Source organism: Dipteris shenzhenensis, chromosome 4, assembly GCF_047967505.1.
Source record: "Dipteris shenzhenensis isolate YYH24624 ecotype China chromosome 4, Dip_SZ_1.0, whole genome shotgun sequence".
In the NCBI taxonomy this organism is placed as follows: domain Eukaryota; kingdom Viridiplantae; phylum Streptophyta; class Polypodiopsida; order Gleicheniales; family Dipteridaceae; genus Dipteris; species Dipteris shenzhenensis.
In genome coordinates this window covers 47,422,333-47,432,935 of record NC_141599.1, presented here as the reverse complement: position 1 = coordinate 47,432,935, position 10,603 = coordinate 47,422,333, and positions in this window count along the sequence as shown.

Below are 10,603 nucleotides of genomic sequence, written 5' to 3'. Positions count from 1 at the left end.
GTTCTCCATTTTCCTATTCCTAGTGCCTTTCTCCATTTTCCTATTACAATGGAGAATGGCACTAAACCTATAGATTGACATTCCACTAATTCCAATGGGAGAATGGCATTGGTGCCCTTTTACCTTTGTGAAGCCAAAATTTTGAATTAGGACATTCCATTGGGAGAATGGCACTAGTGCCATTCTTCATTTTCCTATTACAAAGCCAAAAAATTAGGACATTCCATTGGAAGAATGGCACTAGTGCCATTCTCCATTTTCCTATTCCTAGTGCCATTCTCCATTTTCCTATTACAAAGCCAAAAAATTAGGACATTCCATTGGGAGAATGGCACTAGTGCCATTCTCCATTTTCCTATTCCTAGTGCCATTCTCCATTTTCCTATTACAATGGAGAATGGCACTAAACCTATAGATTGACATACCACTAATTCCAATGGGAGAATGGCATTAGTGCCCTTCTACCTTTGTGAAGCCAAAATTTTGAATTAGGACATTCCATTGGGAGAATGGCACTAGTGCCATTCTCCATTTTCCAATGGGAGAATGGCACTAGTGCCATTCTCCATTTTCCTATTACAAAGCCAAAAAATTAGGAAATTCCATTGGGAGAATGGCACTAGTGCCATTCTCCATTTTCCAATGGGAGAATGGCACTAGTGCCATTCTCCATTTTCCTATTCCTAGTGCCATTCTCCATTTTCCTATTACAAAGCCAAAAAATTAGGACACTCCATTGGGACATTCCATTGGGAGAATGGCACTAGTGCCATTCTCCATTCTCCATTTTCCATTGGGACAATGGCACTAGTGCCATTCTCCATTTTCCTATTCTCCAGTTCCATTCTCCCATTGCAATTTCCTAATATAAAATTTTGGCTTTGCAAAGGGAGCATGGCACCATTGGCATTCTCCCAAGTCAAAGTCCCAAGTCAAAATTTTGTCATCCAAATGAAGAATGGCACTAGTCTATTCTCCTCTTATGAAGACAAATGTTTTTCACAAGTCAATGCATGGGGAGAATGGCACTGGTGCCATTCCCCTTTTCAAAGATGGGATATATGCAATTCTCCATAGGTTAGCCAAATTCACATGGAGAATGGCACTGGTGCCATTCTCCCCCCGCTACAAGGACAACTTTGTTGGTCTTATGAAATTCTTTGTTGTAGTTTGTTCATAATCAATTTCTTGTCATCGTAATGAGAGGGGATGGCTACTATCAGATGCATGAATCAGGTCATGACGATGGTGAAAATAATTCATGCTTTAGAAAAAGTTTTATCAAATTGCTAAAATTTTTAGGGAAATAATTCATGCTTTCATGAAAATTTTGTATAGACTCATTCATGCTTTATAGAGATTTGCACCAATGCCATTCTTCCCCTCTAGGACATGTTTGATGGTCTTATGAAATTCTTTGGTTGTAATTTGTTCATAATTAATTCTCCGTAATCGTAATGACAGGGGATGGCTATCAGAAGCGGGGAGAAGGTCATGATGATGGTGGGGAATGAAGTGGTTGGAATTGGTGGAGTGTGTGCAATAGTTCCGGAGGCCTACTATAGTGGTGTGAAGATTGGGACAAAAAATGTATCGGTGATAGTGGAGAAGTCTATCAATAGTGAAATGCTCTTGCGATTTCCCACTATGGATGCAGTGCTTGTTGGTGAGGCAATTTGGAGCATTGTCAAGTGGCCTAAGGGCTCTCTAAAACATGTTGGTGATTCTTTAGATGATGCGGTAACTGAAGAAGCTGCACCAAGTGAGCCTGAGCGACCTTATGTTGAGGCAATGCCAGTTTCTTCATTGGAAACTGACAATTTCATTCGTGAATCTTGGAAAGAGAAAAAGGTTGTCTTATGGGATGAGAGCAAAACAAAGACCGTGGGGGAAGGTGTGATCTTATATGTTTTCCCAGGAGACTCTATAAACTTTGACCTATTGGGTAACGATTGCATTGGTGTGGGTATTGAAAAGAAAGAACAAATTAGAGGAAGTGACTCAGGGTCTTCTATGCAAGATGTCGGCTCTCTCAGCCTAGTAAAGTGGCCCATCAAGCAGATTACCTTACTTGAAGGAAGCCCATTGCAACAATATGTGCCCATGGACCACGTTGCTGGTATAGATGAGTTGGTCAATGATCAAATGTTGAAAAGGGATGATCCAACATCAAAGAAAAGAAGGTACACTTTCATTAACAAGGTGCCTAAACAAAGAGAGCCTCCATTACACGGGTTCCTAACTTCAAGGATTATGTAGATGGCTACCTATGTGATGGGCAAGAAATGCTAGTTGGACATGCAAAGCCATTACAATTTCGATTTTACATGCAAGATGACATACCAATGATGCAGTACAAGGTGCATCCAAAATCCCCGAATTGGATGCCCATTGAAGGGGGAATTGAGCTATGGAAGAAAGATAGTGAGGGTCGATCATTGTTGCCAACAGGTTGTCCGGATATACTGCCAATGGCTGCATTTGTGAGAGATCACTTGCAAGTAATATCAGGGATAAAGGATTACATTAAGTTTTGGGAGAAATGTGCAAGTGGAAAGAATGCATCCTATGAGTCCTACATTAGGCCAGTGATAGACTATTGGAAAACCATGATCAGTGAGCTCGAACAGGAAAACATCTCAGAGATAGGAGTGTACAGAGAGTTTTGGCCAAGAACACAATCTCCTAATGAGGAGGATGATATAGATGCTTGCATTAATGATTTCCAAGGCTATGAGGAATGGAATGATCACTATTGTGGGCCTCTAAAAGGTAAGCCGAGGGAAGAGTTTAGACCAATGGTGGATGTTAAGCAAGGTGACTTCGTCTTGGTGAGGCCATCAGATCCTATATACCCCATATGGCTTGGGGTTGCCATATCAAGTGCCAAGATGGATGCTGCTTCTCCTAATTTCAAGAAATTATTAATTCAGTATTGGGCACCATCAGTTAAGAGAAAGGGGCTCAGTGATGCAGATGCCTATGTTGATTGCTGGAACAAGTATTGGGCAGATAATAGGTTGGATCCACAGGTATGGGAGTGTATTGATGCAATTGTCTAGTCATGGACATCAAAATCCATAAATAGACCCAAGAAGATCAAGATTCCACAGAGCGTATGTATCAAAGCAGAGGAGAGCTTGCTTGGTATCAGAGCATAGAAAATGGTGTCGAATTTCTCCCTCTTAATCTCCCAAACTTCCATTGTAAGGTGTGTTCTCATGTGATGTTTCTAAATTGTTGTTATCTTGTCAATGGGTATTTGCATATTATTAATATGACAATTTTCAGAAGCTGACCTTCACCACCAACTGCTTTGTTTCTAGTGGAACTCACTATGCATGGTGTTTGTTAACACCACCAACTGGTGTTTATTAACACCTCAAGTAAATATACATGTTGTCCCCAGACGATGTTTATTAACACCACCAAATACATGATTTTCAAACTCTGCCACAAATGCTTTGTTCCAGTTTTTATACGCAATGAACTGTTTCACAACCAATGAAGTTTTTCATAATCATTGGAATTCCAAATATTAGCTTATTCAATATTGGTAAAATTCCCACAATCAATGGAAATTTTCCCAAATTTAATGAAGCCTTTCCCAATTTTAATGAAATCCACCCAATTTTGAAATTCCCAAAATGCAACTTTCGTCTCACTTTATCTAATACTGTGTTCCACCGACCACACTATAGAACCGTGGTGCAAAATAGAGCAACTAACCTATGGTTGCCATTCGGCCCAGAGTCATCTGGGATCATCTGGGGCTCCAAACGACGAGCCTCGCAACCCGAGAGTGGGCTGTCCCGAGAAATGCTCCGTCTACCCTCAATGCGGTCAGTCATGGAATGCCTTCCCACACTTGCATGTAGCCTAGTTGGCAGTGTGCCAACTCTATCTGACGCCATCCAGCCATCAGGCCACACATGGCCCCCATTTGGTGTCCAAACTAGGACCTACCGGATAACTGAGCTACTCAAATGCCTTCTCCTCATATGGAGGGCTTACAAGTAGAGTTATCTGGTTCTTGCATAGTTACACGAGAGTGGAGCATTGATATCTAATAGATGAGACAATCTTCCAAGAAACCCAAGCACGAATGAACCTCACAGCAGGCTTAGATATCACTTAGAGCTCTGAGGGGAAGGAGGAGATGGGTATCTCCTTGTTTAACAATGATATACTAGAGAAAGATGAGAATATTAAGGTAAGGCACCTATATTTTTTTAATTTGGAGTTTAGATATGCAATTTGATGGTCTGTTTTAAATCTAAGTGTGTTTCGCATATGGCAATTGTTCGTTGAAGATGACACATTCCTCCTGAGGGAAACTGGAAGTAGAATTCTTGGGCTTGGTAAACTATCAAGCCTTTCTTATTATATTAAAGACCTATCTACTGCAAAGATATTGATTTTTAGCAAATTACTTAGCAATGATGGAGTTGCTCTTACTTATTTTTTCAAGTGTTTGTCAAAAGTTTTGGGTTGTCATCCTATATCGTGGCAAACAGATAAGATCATTTTGATAGAGAAGTGGTCTACTTTAATTATTTTTGGGTGTTATGCTGGAAAGCAAGGCTCAAGAGCTGGTTAATTTTTGACATATACTTCCTGGGCACTAGCTTGTGGTGTAAAGGATCCCCTCTCCTTGGAAGCTTATGGAAAGCATAAGCTCATAATGAATCGAGAGCCTTCTTTGGTGGCCCTTCTCGACAAAATAGATGAAGAGCAAACTGCAACCACAAGAACTCTTGCAAAAGATGAGAAGAGTTCAGTTACTCCTCAGCATAAGAAAAAAGGGTCTCCAATCAAAGTCACAAGAAGGATTCCAAGAAAAGTTGGCAAACCATTGGAAGGATAGCTTGTATGGCATTGTATATTTTACAAGATAGAAGTAGAGTTGAATTGTGAGAACATTGTCATTTTAGAATGTCTTAGTTATGTTTATGTGTAGTTGTGAAAAAAACAATGTACATTTTGAAATAGAAATATATGTAGTACATTTCAAATATTTCAATGGTTGCATACAATGACTTTTTATGAATGAAAGATCCAAGTCTTGTTCATTATTTGCAAAAAAAAAATTATTACATTTAATGACACCTATTGATGAACAAGGTTTAGCACTTAGCTTCTATCTACCCATTTGTGGTTTACAAATATCTTTGAGTGTCTCCATTGAGCATGTCTTTGTGTTGCATTTGAGTTCTCCAAAATCTTCTTCCTTCTTTCCTTTTCAGCCAATCTGAAAGCTAGCTTAGCCTGCAATGTATTAACTTTCTTCTTGGCTTGAAGCCTTTGTAGTATTCCTCAATAGAACCACTAGAAGACTTCTTTTAAACTATTGGCTTTCTGTTTTCCTCCAAAATGTTGTGTATGTCTAAAGAATGCGATCTGTGCCATGTAGTGTCATTTCTCCATTCCTTGTGTGGACCAAATTGCAGGGCATCCGTATTTTTTTACAAACAAAGGAAGGTGATTGTAGATTATATGTTGTTTTGATACATAGGCAAGTGGGCATTAGAATATATAAAACTAATATTGTATTTTTTAATAAAAAACATGCACAAAAACTGGATATTGTTCTTACTATAGGATCCCGTAGGATAGAATAGATGCATCTTGCAAGAGGTGTGAGAGTACAATGAAAGCAATATGGTAGATCTCTTTTTTGATTGTGAGAGAGAAGACTCTCTTTTATAGAAAGGGGGAGAAGGTAATACCTTCCCTACATAGTGGCAATCAGTCCCTACATCAGTGGGAATCAATCCCTACATCAATGGGATTCCCTTTGTCTTACATCATCACTTAGGTCACACACTAGACACATCATAGCACTTGATGTGCCTTTACAACACATAAAAACACACATGTGACTCCCCTAGATGCACATATGCACCATAGAGCAAGCCCTTGATCATACTTACCCCAACAAACCCCCCTCAAGGGATTGCCTCTTGTAATGTCAAGGATTCATCTAGTCTCATAGTTTCTCATGCCATCTCATGGTGGTCAAGGATTAATCTATGGCTAGGATCTCATGCTAGCAAGGGTTCCCAAGGGTGTGAGTTTTACAGAAATGGGATAGTCAAAACACATATCACATGGTCTACATCATATGGTGACCAGAGGTGATTTACATAACATATTCTTTTTGGAGTACTACTCCAAGCAGAGAACCTCAAAATTTTGACCAAGTGATGATAAAAAAAAAAAGGACAAAGTGCCTAAAAAGCATAGTCTTCATCATGTGGAGACTCATCAAATGAAAGTAGATTTGCAGTTTCTGACTTTGTAGCTTCTTCCTTTTTGGCTCTACAATACTTTTCATGGTGATTGTTTTTGCCACAATGTTTGCATGGATTGATCTTGAAGCAATCTTTTGAAAGGTGATTAGTCTTCCCACAATGTTTGCAAGGTGAAAACTTGCCCTTTTAAATTTTTATGGCATAGGCTGTGTCATTGCCTCTCTGGTAGACTGTGTCATTGCCTCTCCGGAGTTCCATGTGCCTTTCTTCTTCTTGAAGAGCAGTAATAAGACCTTCAAGAGTAGGATTAGGAAGAGATTTTTTAGAGTGGTAACAACATGATCATAATCTTCAGGCATACTTTTGAGCAATACTGCCATTGCATCATCTATAGTGATTGGAGAGTTGATAGAAGCAACTTGAGTCATGAGACTCCGCATATAATTGACATGGGCAGCCAAAGGAGTGCCACTAGCCATCTTCAATTCAAAGAAAGCAATCTTAAGTGACAATTTTGAGATGTGAGAGCTGGCACCAAAAATAATGTCAAGCTTCTGCCAAGCTTTAGAAGGAGATTCTAAATCAGAAATGTGATGAATATAGTCATCTCCTAAGCCAAGAGCAATGATGCCATAGGCTTTCTCCTCTCTAGCAGGATCTCTTGCCGGATGTGTCAGAGCTAAGGATTCTCCACCATTAGAGGCTGTTGAAGAAGTAGTTGAAGCAGGTTTGACAAGCCCCCAGAGGTTTTCCCTCATCAATGCAAACTTAATCTTCATCTGCCATGTGTGAAAGCCTCTACCATTGAACTTATCCATATTCAAGATGGTAGCCATGAGAGGGTCTAACCCAAAATGGGCAGTGTCTACTCTCTTACAAGGCTAGAAAGAGTTGAAGAGCTTCAAAATACAAGCATTTAGTGTAGCAAAGACTTGTAACCAAATTCCATACTACAAAATGATGCTTTCACTTGCATGCTTCATAGAGGTGGCTAAATGAAAGTATTCCAAGCAAATCCAGGTGTAGCAACTTAAAGCAAAGCTATAGACATAGTTGTACTGAAGCTATTCAACACTTTAAAACATCAGAAATGCTAAAGTAGCATCTAATGTAGCATCAAACTCACAACCTTGTCAAAACTGTCCAAAACAGAGGCGTGAACTTGGAGGGCTTGTATCTCACTCTTCAGAGCAAAGAAAAGAGGGCTTTCTAGATAGAAACAAAGCTAGTATACCAAAGAAGAGCCACTGAGGAGGAGAGGCAAAATGCCGTGTCATGTCGCCATAGCCAGTAGCTTGAAAGTCGACCGGTATTTTTGTTGTTTCTGCCTCCCTAATGGACCATTTCCCTTCAAATCTAGACAGGAGCTAGCTCATATTGTTGTGCAAGCTTGGCTCAGAGGAATTTTGGAATGGCTACTCTAGCAAGTCGCATTGCAAGAAAAGGCGTCAGGGAGTGTGAGTGTTAGCATTTCACATACAATCGAAATTTCACCAAAAGCTTGCAGCTGGAAGTTTGCCGATACAAGAGGAGTTTGCAGCTCAGAGGGTTTGGGCAATGATTTTTTGTAGGCAGAGAACAAAGCTCTCAAAGATTTTGGGAAGAAGGAGGAAAATGGAGAAGATGAAGAAACTTGTAGTTTATGCTAGAGATAGCATCTAATGCTAGGCTAGGCTAGATCTAGAACCTAAAGCTCTGATACCATTTGTAGGATCCCATAGGATAGAATAAATGCATCTTGCAAGAGGTGTGAGAGCACAATGAAAGCAATATGGTAGATCTCTTTTTTGATTGTGAGAGAGAAGACTCTCTTTTATAGAAAGGGGGAGAAGGTAATACCTTCCCTACATAGTGGCAATCAGTCCCTACATCAGTGGGAATCAATCCCTACATCAGTGGGATTCCCTTTGTCTTACATCATCACTTAGGTCACACACTAGACACATCATAGCACTTGATGTGCCTTTACAACACACAAAAACACACATGTGACTCCCCTAGATGCACATATGCACCATAGAGCAACCCCTTGATCATACTTACCCCAACACTTACTATGTAATGAGTGATGTTACATGTTGTCCAAGCCTCTTTCATTGCCTTTCCAAAACTCTTTACCACTTTTTCAAATGCATGTTGATCATTTTTGCTAAAGGTAGCTTGGTCACAAAAAACAAAAAGCTTATCTAAGCATTTCCACACTTCTGCCTTGACATCTCTTGCCAATCCGTCTGCCTGATGATCTTTGACAGCATTGTGTACTTTTCTCCACAAGTTATACTTTATCCTTGATACGTATGTTGTTTTACTGTCATTTATTTTTCTTTTCTCTAGATGAGACAAAAATCTTCTAGCCTTTACTCCACCAATAGATGGCTTGATAGAAACATCTTTTCCATTTGTAGATTTTTAAACATTCTTTGTAATATGTACATCTCCTCCATGGAAACCGATTTCTAATAGCACTGCTTTTAATCATTGTAGTGCCTCTTTTCTTCTGCTCTCGGGGTGAAGTTTCCATGCAAATCCAATATATAGGAAAACTAGTTTCTCAATGATCCTACATAATGCATTGCAATGTACAAATGCGAACATTGCATAATGGGATCTCAAGAACTGCTTTGAAAATTTTATCTACTTTATCTCTGTTGGGAGCTCTTTTCCACCATTTAGAATCTAAGACATGCGCTAGTTCATTGCAATACAAGCAAGAAGACTTTGAGTTACCCCCTTTGCTTATATTGAACATACACTTCAGTGTCTTCAGGTCACCTGCCATATGCCATTGAATTTGAAAATCACCATTCCCTAGAACATAAAGGTGGTGTCCTTGGACTTGACTCTTTATAATTGACGGTATATCTACTTGATGAAATACCCGATAAAGTATTGCATGGTCCTCAGTCTTCTTTTGTAATTTAAAACCACAGGTTTGCAAGATATATGAGATAAATTTATAACATTTTGAGAGAAGACTAATTTGGAAGGTGATAGTTTACATACCTCAAATGAGCCCAACCACCATATGTGCTTTTCCGACTGGACACTGAAGTACTTTGAGCTAGACTTTGTGATTGATTGATCAAGTGCTCGATTCATCAAAGTGATAGAAACTCTCTTTTGTTTTTCCTTGACAATTTCACACTCATCGAGCTTCACAACAAACTTCAAAACTGCTTTACATTCTTCAAATGTGATATTGTAGAACTCAACCATTAGTCTCTGCAATTGTTCAAGATCTACAAAAATATTATTCCAAGCATTATATGTAGTTCTTCCCTTTTCACTTTCATATACACTTGCGATTTGAAAGTATTATCCAATGCAATTATTAATTTCCTAGTTGAGATGACCTCGTTCCTTCCACACTTGTGCTGGTGAACTAGTAACAACACACGTTTTATCCGTTGATCTTTTAATGTTGATGACACAACTCTAAATATTGAAGCATATCCCTTTCTTCTCACTCTGCTCACATCAAGAGCCTCTTGAATTTTTGTGACATCATCTTTACTTTCCGATACAAAGTCTTCAAGAACTTCACGTTTTACCTTCTTAAACTTCTTTTCCTCCATCATGTTCTTTGCAACAACAATGGAAACTAAACCCTTCATTTGTTTGATAAAAATGAAATTAGGATCAATGTTTTCTTTCTGAGGTCTCAAAATTTCCTTGCAACACGTACACTTTACAGTATCACAGATTTTCTTGTAAGATAGACACACATATACATATACAATGGCTAAACAAGATGTGCCATTGGGGCTTTTGCACCCTCATAAAATAATTCGATACAATTGAAGAACTGATCACCACTTGGACGAAAATTCAAAGAATTCACACGTCTACTAAGGTGATAGAAAAATATACCTTTGCAATACCAAAATTATAAAATCATACAAATTTAGATTTTGTTGTTCTAAAGTTCAAATATGAGGCTTTTGCACCCGCATAAAATAATTCAATATAGTTGAATAGCCAATCACCACTTGGACAAAAATTCCACCCATAGATTTCTATCCCTTGCAATTATTTTTGACCCTTTAACTCCTTAGGATGAGTCACCACCCTTAAAATCTATGAACCCTATGCACTTGGGAGTGCACGTAGTGCATCCATGCCTACTTGTATGCCACTCAAGCTTTTGAGACTTGTATCATCACCAAACCCTCCTATTAGTATGATCCTAACACTCATAAGATGGTGTATTCACTTCCTTGATGTCTTGACAATGAGCTCATCACTACTGCTACAATATTATAGCATGTATGATCCAACTTAACCATTTTACCTACCATCCATCAATATATTATCTATTAGTCAAAACCACTAGTAGTGAGAGACCCATG